A 17,254-nucleotide genomic window follows, 5' to 3' on the forward strand; every position below is an offset into this window, starting at 1 on the left:
GTGAAAGTGGTTGGGCTGGGTTGGATGACAAAGGGGTGTCGATTTAGCTGCAGCTAAATTACCTTTCATGATGCTGTCCTAGGAAACTAAGAAACTTTCTGGGACTTGGTAGGAGCAGTTGGAAAGGTGTGAACCGTGGCCCTGAATCCTTTATTTTCACCGCCTTTTATAAAGCCTTCAAGGTGTGTGCACGCAGGGAAAAGGGGATTAGCATTGAGCCAAAATTTTTATCCGGGAAAGGGAGGTGTAGCGGAGAAGGAGGCCTGAAAGATGCAGACAAACATTTCCTGGCAGCGCCCCTGCCTTCCCCGAGCCCCGCTTCTTCCGGCACCCCATCCCCGCCCTCTCCTCCGCTGACCCTCATTTCTGCTCCCTCCCGACGCTTGCTCAGCTCTTTAAACCTGCTCCAAGGGCTCCCCGAAAGTGTCTCGGGACCCCCTGCCCTACCCCGCAGTGGGGAACTACTGTTAAGGACTCCCTCTAGACGGCCAACACGGAAGGGGTGGGGTCTACACGAAGTGGGCGGGGCTTCTCGAGCAAGCCCCGCCCCCACCGCCCAGCCCAGCGGGGCCTCCGCCAGCTTGGGACCTCCCCAGGTGCTGCTCCCACCTGGCCTAGTCTGCAGTGCCTGTCACTGGGCACACCTGAGCCCAGGCTGTACAGATCTACCAGCACTGCGGTTAAGGTCCTTCTTGGGGTTGAGATAAACCCTATAAAATACAGCTCCAGCAACCCCCCAAATCCAGGGATTTTTGTCCTCTCTCAGAAAGTCATATATAAAGTTATATCACAAGTCGTGAGGTGTGCAAGGGGCAATGACTTTCTCTGGGACACCTAGCAAGTCACTGGCAGAGCTGGGACTGGAACCCGGTGTCCTGATTCCATGGGGCTGGGGAGGTGGGGTGGAGGGTCGTCCCGGGCTGGGGCTCAGTGAGACCCGCCCAGAGGGAATCCAGATGCTTTTCCAGGTCAGTGACTGTGGAAAGAAAATGTGTTCAAGCTGGACTGGCAGGTGCAATCTTTTCTCCCATCAACATTTTATTTTGGAAATTTCTAAACACATAAAAAAGTTAAGGGCTTCCCTGGTGGCGCAGTGGTTAAGAATCCGCCTGCCAATGCAGGGGACACGGGTTCGAGCCCTGGTCCGGGAAGATCCCACATGCCGCAGAGCAACTAAGCCCATGCACCACAACTCCTGAGCCTGCGCTCTAGATCCCGCGAGCCACAACTACTGAAACCCGTGCGCCTAGAACCCCTGCTCTGCAACAAAGAGAAGCCACCACAATGAGAAGCCCACGCAACGCAACGAGGAGTAGCCCCCGCTCGCAGCAACTAGAGGAAGCCGGTGCGCGGCAACGAAGACCCAATGCAGCCAAAAATAAATAAATAAATAAGTTTATATAAAAAAAAAAAAGGTCGAAAGACTGGTACAGTGAACATCCATATACCTATCCCCTAGATTTACAATTAACACCTTATTGTATTTGCTTTGTTGATATCGATCCATCCCTCTACCATCGATCAGTCTGAAATAGTTTCTAAATAAATTTTAATTTTTTAAAACTAAACCCCATGGAAATATTCAGCCTCCCCATGCATCAGGCACTTGGTCATCCTGGACGCCCCCTGCTGGCCTTCTTGGTCCTGTTCCTTGTCTCTGGAGCATGTGGCCGGGGGACGAGGGCCAAGGTATCTGAGCAAACTGCACGGCTGTTCCAGGCTGTTCCAGGCTGTTCCAAGCTACTCTGTACCACAGTCCGCAGTCAGCCTTATGGGTGGTTTTCCACATAGCAGGCACTGTGCTCTCAAAATGCACTCACGGGACCCCTTCCAGAGGTTCCAGGAGGTCAGAGCTGCCACTCCTCAGGCACAGCAGGGACCTGTCCTGGTTGTGCTGGGGTCACAAACACCCAAGAGAGAGCAACTGCCAGGGAAGCCTGCTTCTGGGCCCCAGGGGTTTTCAGTTCATCTTTTTTGGAGACAAACTTCAAAGTCACCAAATGCCAGCCATTCTCATCCCAACTCTGGTGGAAGCACAGAGGGAGGAGGAGAGACAGGGTCCCAGCCCCACAGCCTCTGCTTTTACTCTGATGTCCCAGCAGGTCACACCCGCTCAGTTCCTTCCTCATACAAGTGCTGGCAGCTCTGTGTGGCCCAGCGGCTCTTACCCCGTCTCCTCCGCTCCAGCCCTCTACCAAGGCCAGCGTGGGCTCCGCCAACTCCTCTCACCTGGACCACGGCCACGTCACCTCACCTGCTCGTCCTTTCCTGATCTTCTTTGCCCTGAGGCTTGAAGGCAGCAATGTCCCCATTGTGCACGAGCTCTCGACACAGCTCCAAACAGCCCGGGGCCCGGGGCCCCCCTCCAGCCCCAATGCCACTGCTCAAATACCGATATTCTCTCTTGTATCCAAGCTTTTGCATTTGCCCCAGTTTTTCCACCTGGTAAACCCTTTTCACCCATGAAGACCCAACCCCTTGGCACCTCCTTCATGAGAGCAGGATCCAGAAGAGGTGCCCAGGGCGGGGCACGCAGAGGAGGGTTGGTGTGTTGGCTGCATCTGTGCCCGCACACTGGGGCACTTCATGCACCCTCCACGTAGCAGGGCTGTGTGTGTGTGTGTGTGTGTGGCCATCCGCCCCAGTATCTGCTTCCCAGTCATGCAGAGGTGGGAGCACCACGCCCAGCTGGGTCAGCCCACTGAAAAGTTTAATGGGAAGAACCATGATTCTGCCAACACACAGCGGGTAAGAAGGAGCTGAGAGCCCCAGAAGTGTGGCGTGCCCGGGGAAGAAGCCACGGGGGACGGTGTCTGAGGAGGTCCGAACAAGAGAGGCCTGGGAGAGGTCACACGCATGCACAAACGCACACACACGCACACACGCACGCACGTGCGCGCACACACGTGCACGCACACCCCTGCACCCATGGGAAGCCACCCCACCCCTGGGCTCCAGAGAACCACATCAGCTGTGTACCGACAGCCTTTTCTCCTCCTCTGCCCGGGATGGGCCTCTGGTGGGCAGGAGCCCTGCTGGTGCCCCCCAGGCCCCAACGGCCGCGCAAGCGGCCCTGGGAGCTGATGGTGTGCAGCGGGGCCAGCTGTGGAGGGTCTAGAGGCCGGACGAGGAGCCAGCGGCGCTGGTGCGGGCCCTGCTCCCCCCCCCCCGCCCCCCAGAGGCACCCCGCACCTAACTCAGGGTCTAGGAAGCTTCTGGAGAAAGAGAGACGAGAGACAGGGGTGAGAGGGAGTAAGCCAGGTAAAGGGTGGTGGTGGAAAAGCACTTGGGCTGCGGGGGTTGAACCTGAGCCGGGGAAGGTGAGGGAGCCCAGCCTTGAGCAGACTCAACAGTGAACAGCAGGGCCCGGCAAGGGGGGCGGGGCAGCCGTACCTGGTGCATCGGGGAGCCCATCAGCCCTTTGCAATAAGCCCTGCAGCTGGAGCTCACGGGATAAAGTGCACCGACGGGTAGGGGGCAGACATGACGCCGTGGCTGCAGCCTGGGGCAGGATGCTGGCCCTCTGACCCAGCAAAGGACGTGCCTGCAAGCATCACTCAGTCCAGAAGTTCCTAGGAGAGCTGCCCTGTCAGGCTTCCGTGGCGGGCAAGACGGGCCTGGTCCCGGCTGCACGGAGCCCCCACTCTCAGGACAAGGCATCCAAAAAGCAACAGAGGCACAAGGAGCAAAGTGCGGCTGGTGTCAGGAGGAAACGGACTGGGCAGAGTGCACGCCTTGTTTTTCCGGGAGCTCACAGAGGCCTCTCTGTGCAGGTGGCATTCAGGCTGAGACCTGAAGTATGAGAAGGGGCCACGGAAGAGTCTGGTGTATTTAAAAAAAAACACCAACACATAAAGAACGTGCATGTGGCCAAGGCGGTCAGTGAGGGGACAAGAGCCGTAGGAGGAAACACCCACGCACTTACTAAAGTCTAGGTACTTTTTTTCAAATGTCATGAGACGCCCTGGAGGGTCTTAAGCAAGAGGCTGATGTGACCAATTTACAGTTTAAATGACAGTCTGGCCGCTGTGCTTAGAAAGAATTGAAATGGTGGGCAGGGGTGATGACGTTTAAGAAACTGGGGACAGCAGGGCGAGTCTGTGGTGGCCTGAGCTCGGGTGGAGGAAGTGTAGCTGGAGATCTGTGGAAGAATGCAAGGAATGTTTTGGTGGTAGAATTACGAGAATTGCTGATGGATTGGAGAGAGAGAGAGAGAGAGAGAGAGAGAGAGTGTGTGTGTGTGTGTTTGTGTGTGTGTGTGTATGTGTTGGGGTATAGGGGACATGTACAAAGACAGGACCGTCTAGTGCCATTTAATTTTTCCAACTAATAATGGAATAAAGGAAGTTTTCTTTTTGAAAAAAGGAAAATAAATTACTCAGAAGAACAGTACAATGGAAACCATGAAAGAAGAGCTAAAATCCTAGGGAACAGGGCAAGAAGATCCAACATACCTTCAAACTGAGCTCCCCAAGGAGAGAATGGGGGACATGAACTACTTGAAGAGAAAATGAGAACTTTCCAGAACCACAGAAATACGTGAATGCACAGATACTGGAGGATGTGCTCCACAACCACAGGAGGGAAAACAAGCAAGGAAGGCACAGGGTCCAGAAAGAGGGGAATCCCAGCATGGTGGTCCTGGAGAGCAGCCAGCCCCAGGGAGGGAGAGGACCCAGGGTCCCAGGGCTCGGGCTCTGGAGAAAATTTTTTTTCTTTTTTTGGCCGTGCTGCGTGGCCTAGTTCCCAGACCAGGGATCGAACCCAGGGTCCCGGCAGTGAGAGCGCCAAGTTCCAACCACGGGACTGCCAGGGAATTCCCTGGAGAAAACATTTAAAAGAAATTGTTTATGACCTGATGCATTTGATTGTGTGGCAAATAATATTGAGAGGGAGCCTTACAATTTATTTGGAGAGTTTGGAATCAATGATCAGTACATAGAAACCTAAGATAATCAGGGAAAATGTCATTATTAACGCTAGGAAAAATTCTAGGCTGCACAAAGAAAGGAACTGGGATCATATTATGCAATAAGTAGTATAATTAGTTCATCAAGGAATAGTATTTATATAATTAGAAGGATATAAACCATACATATCAAGTGAACTAACATCTATAATGCAATGATTTTGGAAGAAATGGGGAAGAAGAAAGAGTGAAGAATGCTAATTCATAATCTCCCCTAGTAGAAAGCCAGTAGGTAAGTTTACATTTTTAGGACTTCAAGAAATGGCAGTGCACGTTTATTCTTTCAGAGTATGGAGGTGAAAGGCTTGAAGAAACAGCTAAGAAACTGACTCTAGGTTGTGGGTCTCGCGGGCTCTGAGGATTGGGGCAGAGAAACCTGCTTTTCTTCCAAGTCTTAGAGAATTGTTTGACTTTTAAAAAATAGATTAAAAATTAAGCTACCAGCACAGCTGGCACCATTTTTCTCACTGTCACTTTCCCTCCCCCGCCCTACCTTCCTCTGCCGCACGCACTGGAAGGTTGCGAGGCTTTGGGGAAGTGAAAACTGGTTTTTCTTCGCGAAATACTGGCAGATACCCCAGCAGACCCCGGCACAGGTGAGACGGCATCCGGGTTCCTGACGCACCTGCTACACCCTCTGGCATCAGAGTTTCCACTCCATTGAAATGTGTGTTCATTTTACAGGCTCCACCATAAACACTTGTTGATCCTCGGCATCTGTTCTACTTACTGATTTTAGTTCCTCCGTGATGTAATCCATGCATCCGTGTCAGCAACTGATTCCTGTGACCCGGGGACAAACATGGTCAAAATGTCGCAGGGAGGGCTCATACTGCCACCGTGTTTTCTATCCAGGGGTCAGAATTGGAGTTTCCTGAAAGACTATGACCCCATGGTAAGACAAACCACGTTCCTATCCGACATACTTGCACTTAGAATGTTTATTTATTCATCTAATGTTTATTGAGGACCTACTGCGTGCTTGATGCTGAAGTGTACAGAGACCAATAAAATGCAACCTTGTGTCAAGAAACTCGGGGTCTGGTGGGAAAGAAAAGACTTACGTAGAGTATTTAGAAATTACTTTTCCCCAGTGTTTCTTGATTTTAGTAAGACGAACCCATTGGAAACGACAGGCATCAGCTGCTGAAATGTTTTCCTTTGCCTGAGGATGTCCGCAGTGTAGACTGAGGTGGGGTTGGCGCCACAAAGAGAATGAGTTTGGGTGAACACGCTTTGTAAACTAATTTCCTGTGTCTAATATCACCACCGCCAGTCCATCCTCCACCAGAGTGATTTTCCTAAACTGCAAAACTGACTATATCTCTCCCTGGCTTAGAATCCTTCAGTAAATCTGCATTTTTCGGGATGGTTTACAACACTTCCCATGATCCAACCTTGCCTCCCTCCCCGGCCTCCTTGCTCACCCCACGGTGACCCACAAGCTCTTTTTTTTTTTTTTTTTGCGGTACGCGGGCTTCTCACTGTTGTGGTCCCTCCCATTGCGGAGCCCAGGCTCCGGACGCGCAGGCTCAGCGGCCATGGCTCACGGGCCCAGCCGCTCCGAGGCATGTGGGATCTTCCCGGACCGGGCCATGAACCCACGTCCCCTGCATCGGCAGGCGGACTCTCAACCACTGCGCCACCAGGGAAGCCCACACAGGCTCTCTTTTATCCATGCCTCTGTGCATGCTGTTCCCCTGCCTGAAATTCCCTTCCCACTTTGTCAGCCTGATGGCCCCCTATTCATCCTTCAAGACCCCGCCCGAATGGCTCCTTCTGAGAAATCCCCCCTTCCTGAGCAAGCATGACCAGACCACTGTGGTCTTCACCCACTGGCACATCTAACCCGTTTCTTGGGAACATTGTGTAATTGTGCAACCAGCAATCTCACCTGGCCGTGGGCTCCCTTGGCTAAAGAATAAAGGTGGCTTCATTACTGCACCAACACCCCCAGCACCCAATAACTATTTAGCGCTCAGTTCATGTTGGAGGAATGAACAAATGGGAGAAGGAATCTGGCTGTATAAAGCATGGTTAGAGACCAGATTGGAAGCCAAGCAGTGGAACAAGCCAACCAAGGTGGTGGCCACACTGGCATGGCCCTTGTGGGGTTTAGGGAAGGTCTGACATCTGTATGGCTGGCCTTGAGGCGTTGCCGTCTGCCCTGCGATCGAAGCTTGAGTTCATGGGGCCTGAATTCCTACCCTGAGCCCCTGGCCCAGGCTCTCAGGCTACAGAGCCTCTCCCTGCCCCGGGCTGTGTGTGAGCAACTTGACCCCTGAAACCCTCGGCCCGCCCAGACGATGGGGCCACCTCGGCGTGGACTTTGCCAGCTGAGAGCCCGGATCCTATTTCTTAAGACTGGTCCCGTCTCTTATGTTTGACACGGGGCGGCACAAAGTTAACTCTAAACAAGGGCAGGGAAGGCTCATCAGATTAGTCATAACTCAGACATTTACTCCCTCCTCCATCCATCAGTTACGGAAGTCACCAGAAAGCATGTCCAGCGCAGCACCGCTCCTAAGACCCCAAAACTGGAAACAAACCCAAATGCCCCCGTGGCAGAACAGATAAATAACTTGTGGAGTATTCACCCAAATCACACGGCGGAATACCGTTTAGCACTGAGAACCAAGGGGCTGCCACCACACACGGGAACACAGGTGAATCTCAGGAACACATCCTTGAGAGAAAGGAGCCAGAGGGAAGAGACCGGGACCTGTTAGGTAGAGTTCAACACCAGGCAAAACAAGTCAAGCCCAGGTCGCCCTGGAGGTCGGGGTAGTGACTGAGGGGTTAAAAGGAGGCATCTGAGGTGGGTCGCGTTCTATTTCCTGGTCCAGGTGGGGCTGCACGGCACTCACCGCGTGGGCGCTGGTTGAGCTGTACAGTTGTGACTGGTGCACTTTTCTGTGTGTGCGTTAGATTTCAAGTAAAAATCAACCAAAAAACATGGCGTCCCCACCACGTGTGAGGCGGCGTCTTAGGCCTGGGGGTGGGGTGGAGGGTGGGTTAGGGCGTGGTCCCTCCCTCGGCTGGCCAAGCATCACGGTGAAGGGGTCCTGGAAGCACCTGTGTCGGGAGCCCTGGGTGCAAGGAGGAGGAAGTGTGCATCTCTCGGCTGGAGAGTTGAGTCCCGGGTCCGGAGCGGAATCTGGGGTCGGATCACCCAGAGGGTGCTTCCTGCAGAGGCCATCTTCTCCCGGCTCCCTTCTCTTTCCCGCTCAGGCCTCTCCTGTTTTCCCACAGCCGGTGACCCTAACGGTCCCCTCTCCTCAGGGCAACAAGAAGGAGCCCCGGGAAGTTGCTGGAGTGCGTGCCTCTCTTCTCTGACACGGTCCCCAATTCCACGAACCAGGCTGTGGGCAGCAGGGTGGACACGCCCCTGGGGAAAGCCCACATCAGCCTGGACTTCTCCTTTGTGGAAGGAATCCAGAAGAAGGAGCTGGAAGACGAGCTACGGCCCATCCAGGAGGAGGGCCAGGCGGGCCTGCCCCCGGCGGGTGTGGGGCAGCGGGGACGCTGCTGTGGGTCCGGCACCTGTGCCCCGGACAGCACCCCTGCATACAGCCGGGGGTCGTCATCTCTGAGCCCCACGCGAGCCTTAAGAGGCCTCCTGGCTCATCTGCGCACCCGACATGGAGAGGACTCAAGAACCTGCCCGAGGCCATACAGCCGGCAACAGTGGGGCTTCCCTAAGGGTCAGGGCCCCATGAGGGGTCAGGAGCGCCGTCCACTGGGCTCGGATCCTGCTGACCAGCAGCTGCAGCCTTGGGCGCATTGCTGGGGCCTCTGCGCCACCGTTTCCCCACCTGTAGCATGGTGTGTTCGTTTCCTGTCGCTGCTGTAACCAGTAACCACAAACTGAGAGGCTCAAAACAACACATACATGTTATCTTGCGGTCCTGGAGGTCAGAAATCCAAAGTGGGTCTCACTGGACTGAACCCAAGGCGCTGGCAGCGCTGCATTCCTTGCTGGAGGCTGGAGGAATCCGATTCCTCACCTTCTCCAGCTTCGGGAAGCTGCTCACATCCCTTGGCCCATGGCTCCTTCATCCTCAAGGGCAGCAGCGTGGTATCTTCAAATCTCTCTTCCTCTCTCCCTCCCCCACCTTTAAGGACCCTGTGATTACACTGACTCACCCTGATCATCCAAGACAATCGCTTCAGCTCGTGGTCCTCAATTTAATCACATCTGCAAAGTCCCTTTTGCATGCAAGGTGACATATGCGTGGTCCCATGGACACCTTTGGGGAGCCACTTTTCTGCCTACCGCGTATAGGGATAAAATGGTACATTTTGGGGCTTCCCTGGTGGTGCAGTGGTTGAGAGTCTGCCTGCCGATGCAGGGGACACGGGTTCATGCCCCGGTCCAGGAAGATCCCACATGCTGCGGAGCGGCTGGGCCCGTGAGCCACAACTACTGAGCCTGCGCGTCCGGAGCCTGTGCTCCGCAACGGGAGAGGCCGCAACGGTGAGAGGCCCGTGTACCGCAAAAAAAAGGTACATTTTGTAAGGTTGTTGTGAGGATTGAATGAGTTACCCTGGGTAATTGTTTAGAGCAGTGCCTGCAACACGGTATGAGGATGTGTTTGCAGAGGACGGCCCTCTCTCAGGAGGGAGAGCTCCATGCTGGTGCAGTCATCCGGGGAGGATGCAGGTCCTCAGACAGGGGCTGCTGAGAGGGTTGGGTCTCCGGTGAGGGTCTCCATCTCCTTTGTTACCCGTGTAATGGTCAGGGTGGTCAGAGCGAAGCTAAAGCCAAGAGGGGGGAGCCTGCCTACAGGGGACCTGAGTCGAGGTGGTGCTGGCCGCCGTCGCAGGTTCCCTGGATCCATCCACATCCTCTGTGCTGTGGGGCAGGCAGAGAGGCACCTGGACCTGGGCTTGGGCCAGAAAGGGAAGCAGGGAGCCTGGGGTCCAGGTGACACTCACGTGAGCAGTGCTGGCCCAGGGCCTGGAAGGAAGGGGACACTTGCTAAGTGCTGGTCTCCTTCGCCTCCCAAGGGTCGTGTTAGCAGCCCAAGAAAACTTTACGAAGGAACTGTTTTCCAATCTGCAGAATCCTTGATCGCCACCAAGAATAGGTCCTCAATGTTATCAGGAGTTACTCAGGACGCACTATTTCCACACAACATAAAGCCCACCCCACTTCACTGCCAACCCTTGACTCCTGCAAAGTGTAATGGAACAAACCAGGCCTGATTCTGACCCAGCTGGGAAGAGACAAGGTCACCCACAACAGGACACAGCCCTTTGCACTTGGACCTGGAGGATGCAGCCTTCTTTTTCAGAGTCTGAGATGGAAGCTGGGTTCCCTGTCCAATCTGAGATCACACGCCTGGGCAAAAGTCAGTGGTCAGTACAGTCAGGGTCAAGGTCACATCGTGGCAGCATCACAGGACAGACAAGTGTCCCCCCTTGGACTGGGCTGGTCAAAGACAGCTGCTGGTGGCTCCTTAAAGACTCTATCTGCATTTTTGCCATAAGGATGCTCCATTTTATGTTTACGCCCAGAAAAAAAAAAAAAACAGCACAATAAAGTTATTTCCATTAGAGAGACAGGGTCAAAGCAAGAGGTATTCTAGGAACTACCAGGAAGTGAGAGAAATCGAGGTTAAACATCGGTGCATATGCCTGCCCCAGGAGGGGAGGCAGGAGGCCGGCTGGCTCACACTTCCTGGAGCACGGCCACCCAGAGACGGCACGGTGTACTGCGTACAGACGCTGTGCCTGGCGCATCGCCCAAATCGCCTCCTTGCTAAGTATTATTGTCACCATCTGAGACATTTGGAAACTAAGCCAAAGACTTCATTCAGTCTGGTCTGGGTCCCACAGCTTGCAAAGAGTTGGGATCCCATCTCAGCCATCTCCTCTCCAGGGCGGGGGAGGGGAGACAGATTCCTAGGACATCCCCAGCTCAGGGCTCCGTGCTCTGAGCATTCGGTGAGCGCTGAATCACACAGCTTTGGGGGCTCTTTTAGAGAGTTGGTACAGTCATGCAGTGGGACACACCAGCCCATTTCTTGCTCAAAGGTCCACATGGAGCTGGGGCTCAGCCAGACTTGGCTCCAAGCTTCGGACTGAGTTCACGTCTGTGCACATGTCTCTCGTGCTCTTGGACCAACAGCTTCCTGGGCATGCGCTTCTCATGGCACGTCACTACAGCCCAAGAGCCAGACCAGGCAAGGCTTCCGTACACCCCATCCGGTAACGTTTATTGGCCAAAGAAGTCACGTGGCCAGCCCCAGCCTCACTAGGGCAAGAAAGCATACTTCACCCCCAGCGGGAGGGTCAGAGGGCAAACACCTGACTGATTCCACAAGCTTTGGACAAGAGTTTTCTGTAAGACACTTAAAACAACATCTGAAATAGAGCCCTGGGTCTCCGGCTGCATGCAAAGTCCTTGGACTGAAAGGATCCCAGACCTGGTCTGTCCAGACTTGGACGAGCCCTTCTAGAGCCAAGCACCTGCTCCTGTTTCTGCTCCAGCTTATGCCTGACCCCACCCTGGGGCTGGGGACCCTGGACCTCTCAGCCTGTGGGAGCTTAGACACCAGGTGCAGTCTGATGTCTGTCTGTGGCCCCGACGCCAGCCTCATGCCTCGTTTGGGCCAGAGCAAAGGAGGCTGGATGCACCAAGCCTGCAGGGTCAGCTCCAGCCAAGGCAAGAAGGGGCTTTATCAGCAGGTAAATGGGGGCATCTCAGAACCCAGGGGCTAGGAAGCAGCACGTTCTAGGAAGGACTGGAATCGGGGCTGATGAGCCATCGCGAAGCCCGAGGCTTCTTTCGTCCATTTTTATCACTGCTTCTCTGAGCACGCCTGCCTCACCCTCCTCTCCATGGCCAAACCAATATCCCTGCTTCCATGTGATTAAAAAATGACCACTGTTCAGGGAACACCAGCCCAGGGCGCCTTCCTGTGCCGTAAAGTAAGGGAGTGTTCAAAACAGCGGGAAGAAATGTCAAAGGGACATAAGTGCCCACCTGAATGGGCTCCCACGGGCTAAATTTGGGATAATCTGAGCATCTAAATGACGTTCATCCCTGACTGCACCTGTGAGAGCTAAAGCCAGTGCCCACAAATCCCACCCGAGAACAATGCTACTAATAAAGCATCAACAAGTTCATCCCAATAATTTTTAAAATGTTAAGTAGAGGAAGAAAAGCTCTTCTCAACTGAAGAATACAGAAGAAATGATATAAACAGAAAATTACCATTTTATAACTAATTGATTTAAGCAAGAATCCATAAAAGACGCTGTAACCACTGGGTCAGAGAGTCTTAGGGAGCGGCAGGTGGTGAAATCTGGGAGATTCCACCTTAACCAAATACCTATTAAATGTAACCTCCCCATCCTAGGCTGCTGACATCATGGGTCTCCTGGTGGGACCCACAGGGGCGGAGACTCGCCCAGGGAGAGCTCCCAGACACCTTGTACAACCTGAGGGCGACTGAGGAAACACCAGGTTCCCCTCGAGACATCAATGTCCTAAAAGACAAAGGACAACTGAGGACGTGATCCAGAGGTTGTGACCAGCTCTAAAGGACACTTTGAGACTAAATATCAGATAACACGAGCTAAGTATTAGATAATAGCACCGTATCAGCGTTCAGTTTGCACAGGGTGATAATTATACCTGGGTTAGGTAGAAGAACACCCTCGTTCCTGCAAGATGTATGCTGAAGTATTTACGGGTAAAGCTACGTGATGTCTGTTACTAACTCGAATGCGGTTGAACGACAACCAAACGTGGGTGGTGGGTAAGTCGAAAGACAGGTAAAGCAAAGGTGGATAAAAATTTTAGCAATTGATAAACTTCAGTGAAGAGCATATAGGTGTTCATTGAACTATTCTTGTAACCTTTCTACGGGTTTGGGGATCTTCAAATAAAAGCGAGGTGAGGGGAATGGCCATGACCAATGGCCCCTGAGTTGACGGCTTCCCTATTGAAGAGCCAGGGTGAGAACAGACCACTGGGACAGTGGTCCCGAATGGGACAGTCAGTCAGTGCTTGATGCCAAGGTCCCTGGGAAGGTATTTCCAGACCTACTTCAGTCAGGGAGCTGCCCTGCTCCAGTCAGCTGTGGCCCTGGGAATGGGGTCAGGTTCATGTGACAGGCTATGTCCATGTAACAGTGTAGAGGGGAAGAGGCAGCGTTTCTTTCAGATGAGGACACTTATTATGGGCTGCAGAGATATCCCAGTGGGTGTGCACTGAAGAACCCCCCCCCCCCCGATCCTAGCACTCCCCACCTTCCTTAGGATACAGAGAAGCCCTGGAGATCAGCCATCATGCTAGCGCGATGTCCCAGCTGGGACGTGGGGGCTGGGACCTGCACACCTTCCTACAGGGCCCACACCTGACTCCACCTCGGGCCACTCTCCCCCACTTCTTCAGGAGCAAGGCCAGTGCCCACAAATCCCCAAAACGTTTTGCTAGTTTGCACGTGGTAGGGAACTACCATATTTTGAGCACCAACTGTGTATCTCTCAATAACCTTATGAGGTGGGTATGGTTACCCCCATTTTAAAATGAAGAAACTGAGGCCAAGGAGAGTCAAGGGCTTGCCCAAGATCATACAGCCTGTAAGGGCCATGCTGGGAGGACAGCAGAGGTTTACGCGACACCCAAGTCCTATACCCCACGTCCCGGGTTTCAGAGACATCCCTCGGGCAGCCAGCTCTCCCAGAACAGCAGGGGTGGGCTGGGCCCTACGGCTGGTCCTGGGGCAACAAGATAAACAGAGTCCAAGACGGTGCGGGGCGGGGGGAGGGAAGGAGAAGAAGGGGCCACAGCCGTGTGGCAGGACTGGGAACTCCCAGCCAGGACCATCTCAAAATGGGAACAGCCTCCTTGCTTCAACAGGTAAGTGGAACAACTTAACGAAAGTCAAACACCTGGCACACAGTAGGCACTCAGCAGATTCTAGGCACATCTATAGCTGTCACTGCTGCTGTTGGTAAGCTTCTGATGCTTGTAAGAAAGCTCTTTGCTTCCAAATAAACAAATGGGACCTAATCAAATTTATAAGCTTTTGCACGGCAAAGGAAACAATAAACAAAACGACAAGACAGCCTTCTGATTGGGAGAAAATATTTCCAAATGATGCAACTGACAAGGGCTTAATTTCCAAAATGTACAAACAGCTCATACAACTCAATATCAAAACAGCAAACAACCCAATCAAAAAAAGGGACAGAAGACCTAACTAGACATTTCTCCAAAGTAGACATACAGATGGCCAAAAAGCACATGAAAAGATGCTCAACATTGCTAATTATTAGAGAAATGCAAACCAAAACTACAATGAGGTGTCACCTCACACAGGTCAGAATAGTCATCATCAAAAGGTCTACAAATAATAAATGCTGGAGAGGGTGTGGAGAAAAGGGAACCCTCCTGCACTTGGTAGGAATGTAAATTGGTGCAGCCTCTGTAGAAAACAGTATGGTGGTTCCTTAAAAAAACTAAAAATAGAGTTGCTATATGATCCAGCAGCCCTACTCCTGGGCATATATCTGGAAAAGATGAAAACTCTAATTCAAAAAGATAAATGCACCCCAGTGTTCATAGCAGCACTATTTATAATAGCCAACACATAGAAGGAACCTAAGTGTCCGTCAGCAGATGAATGGATAAAGGAGATGTTGCATGCATATATATATATGATGGAATACTACTTGGCCATAAAAAAGAATGAAATAATGCCATTTGCAGCAACATGGATGGACCTAGACATGATCATACTAAGTGAATTAAGTCAGACAAAGACAAATAGTATATGATATCACTTATGTGTGGAAATCTAAAAAATAGTACAAATGAACTTATTTACAAAACAGAGACAGACTCACAGACATAGAAAACAAACTTATGGTTCCCAAAGGGGAAGGGTGGGAGAAGGTTCTGGAAGCTGTTCCTGAGAGACTCTTCCTCCTACCTGCTCCTCGTCCTTCCAGTGATCCCGCACTCCGCTTAGCACCTCGAAATCATGATTAGCTGCCTAAGGAGGAAGAGTCTGTAGTCTGTAGTCAAACCCTCATTGACACACTCTTCTTGGCAGAGACCCCTTCTGGACCCCTCAAAGTTCCAGAACATTCTGTCATCTCCCGGGACTCTGTCTGGGTGGCTCATGGGACTCATTTTGAATTTGCTACAGAGAGTGAGCTCCCAGGCACGCAAATCTGTGACTCGAAGAAGAGTGATGTTGACTCTTTCGTTCCCAAAGGCTGTGGTGAGAGCGGGGTGGGCTGCTCTCAAGGTTACTTGGTTTTTATAAGATGGTGCGACAGGATCTTCCATGCAGCCAACTGTAAGGAAGCCGCTCCTGCCCTGAGTCACTTGGCTGTCTTTGAAGATGAGCTGCACTTTAAATGGATGTCAGGCCTGCAAACCGGTCCATCTGGACCATTTTTCTAGGTTCCACATATATGCGTTATGCGTTAATAACACATATATGCGTTATGTGTGTATGCGTTAATATACGATATTTGTTTTTCTCTTTGTGACTTACTTCACTCTTTATGACAGTCTCTAGATCCATCCACGTCTCTACAAATGACCCAATTTCGTTCCTTTTTATGGCTGAGTAATACAGAGACACAGATGTAGAGAACAAATGTATGGACACCAAGGGGGGAAAGTGCGGGAAGCTGGTGGAGGGATGAACTGGGAGATTGGGATTGACATGTAGACACTAATATGTATAAAATGGATAGCTAATAAGAACCTGCTGTATAAAAAATAAAATAAAATTCAAAAATTCGAAAAATAAATGGATGTCAGGGAGTGGCATTTTGAAGTCACTGGGTCCATTACGCACGTAGCAGAAGTTTGGCCAAGTAATCAATGTTTACGATGGAGTCCTACAGGGAAGGCAGTCACCATCCTCGGTGCTCCAGCCACTGCTTCTCAGCTCGGTGTGCATTTTATATATATATAAATGTATGTGGGTGTGTGGGTGTGTACAGAGTGCATATGAATATATATATATATATATATGTCTATTATGGACTGAATTGTGTTCCCCCAAAACTCACAGGTTGAAGCCTTAACCCACAATGTGATAAAATTTGGAGACAAGGCCTTTAAAGAGGTAATTAAGGTTAAGTGAGGCCATAAGTGTGGAGCCCTAATCCAATAGGATTGGTGTCCTCATAAGAAGAGAGAGAGACACCAGGGCTGTACACACGGAGGAAAGGCCACGTGAGGCCACAGTGAGAAGACAGCCATCCACAGCCGAGGAGATAGGTCTCATCAGAAACCCATCCTGCTGGCACCTTGACCTTGGACTTCCAGCCTCCAGAAATGTGAGAAAATAAATCCCTGTTGTTTAACTCACCCAGTCTGTGGTATTTTGTTAAGGCAGCCCAAGCAGACAAATATAATACGCACAAACACACACACACACACACACACACACACACACACACACACGCACACACACACACGAGTGTCCTGAGAGGGCAAAAGCCATGTCATCTCAAGAGCAATAGGCACGTCTAGTCCCAGTGAGACAGGCTGGGACCTGGGACCCTTTACTGGAGAGCTTGCAGCTGGACAAACGTCTCCTTGAGCAACAAAATACAAAGACACTTTAAGGGACCAAAACCAACTGCATGCTCGTGCAGTTGGGGCAGGGTATGAACAATAAGATACAAAAAGGCCAAAATTCAACTGCCACTTCTGAGGTGCTGGGGGCAAAAGCAGGGTTTCACGCATGACCCCTGCACACAGCACCGCCAAGGGGGTGGGCACACCACCTAAGCCACCCTTCCGGTTCGACCCACCAACCTGCTGGGACCCGTGTCCCAGTAAAGCCCCGCCTGAATTTCTCGTCTGGCTTCTTATTGATTTCTATTGCTTCAAGAGTTCCAGAACCCAGATCGGTAACACCAGGACTAGATCTAGTCCCGGAACTCGGGCTCCTTCAACTTTCTGGAGCTCAGAATCCACACATTCAGAGTCACAGCACTTCGTGCACATCCTCTCTTTTGTTTTTAAACTTTTTAATATGGAACGTATTAAACCTATGCAGAAGTAGAGAGTGTCGTATAATAATCCCCCATATACCCATCACCAACTTCAAAAATTATCAGCTCATGGCTCTTCTCGTTTCATCTACATCCCCACCCTACCACGCAAAACCCCGATACTTTGAAGCAAGTTCCAGACATATTATTTCATCTGTAAATATTTCAAGGTCTCTAGAAGACAAGGACTAGACCCACCGACACACACACTCTTTGTTTTCCTCTGAAAGATTTCTTTCTATG

This window comes from Phocoena sinus, chromosome 13 (genome assembly GCF_008692025.1).
Source record: "Phocoena sinus isolate mPhoSin1 chromosome 13, mPhoSin1.pri, whole genome shotgun sequence".
NCBI lineage: Eukaryota > Metazoa > Chordata > Mammalia > Artiodactyla > Phocoenidae > Phocoena > Phocoena sinus.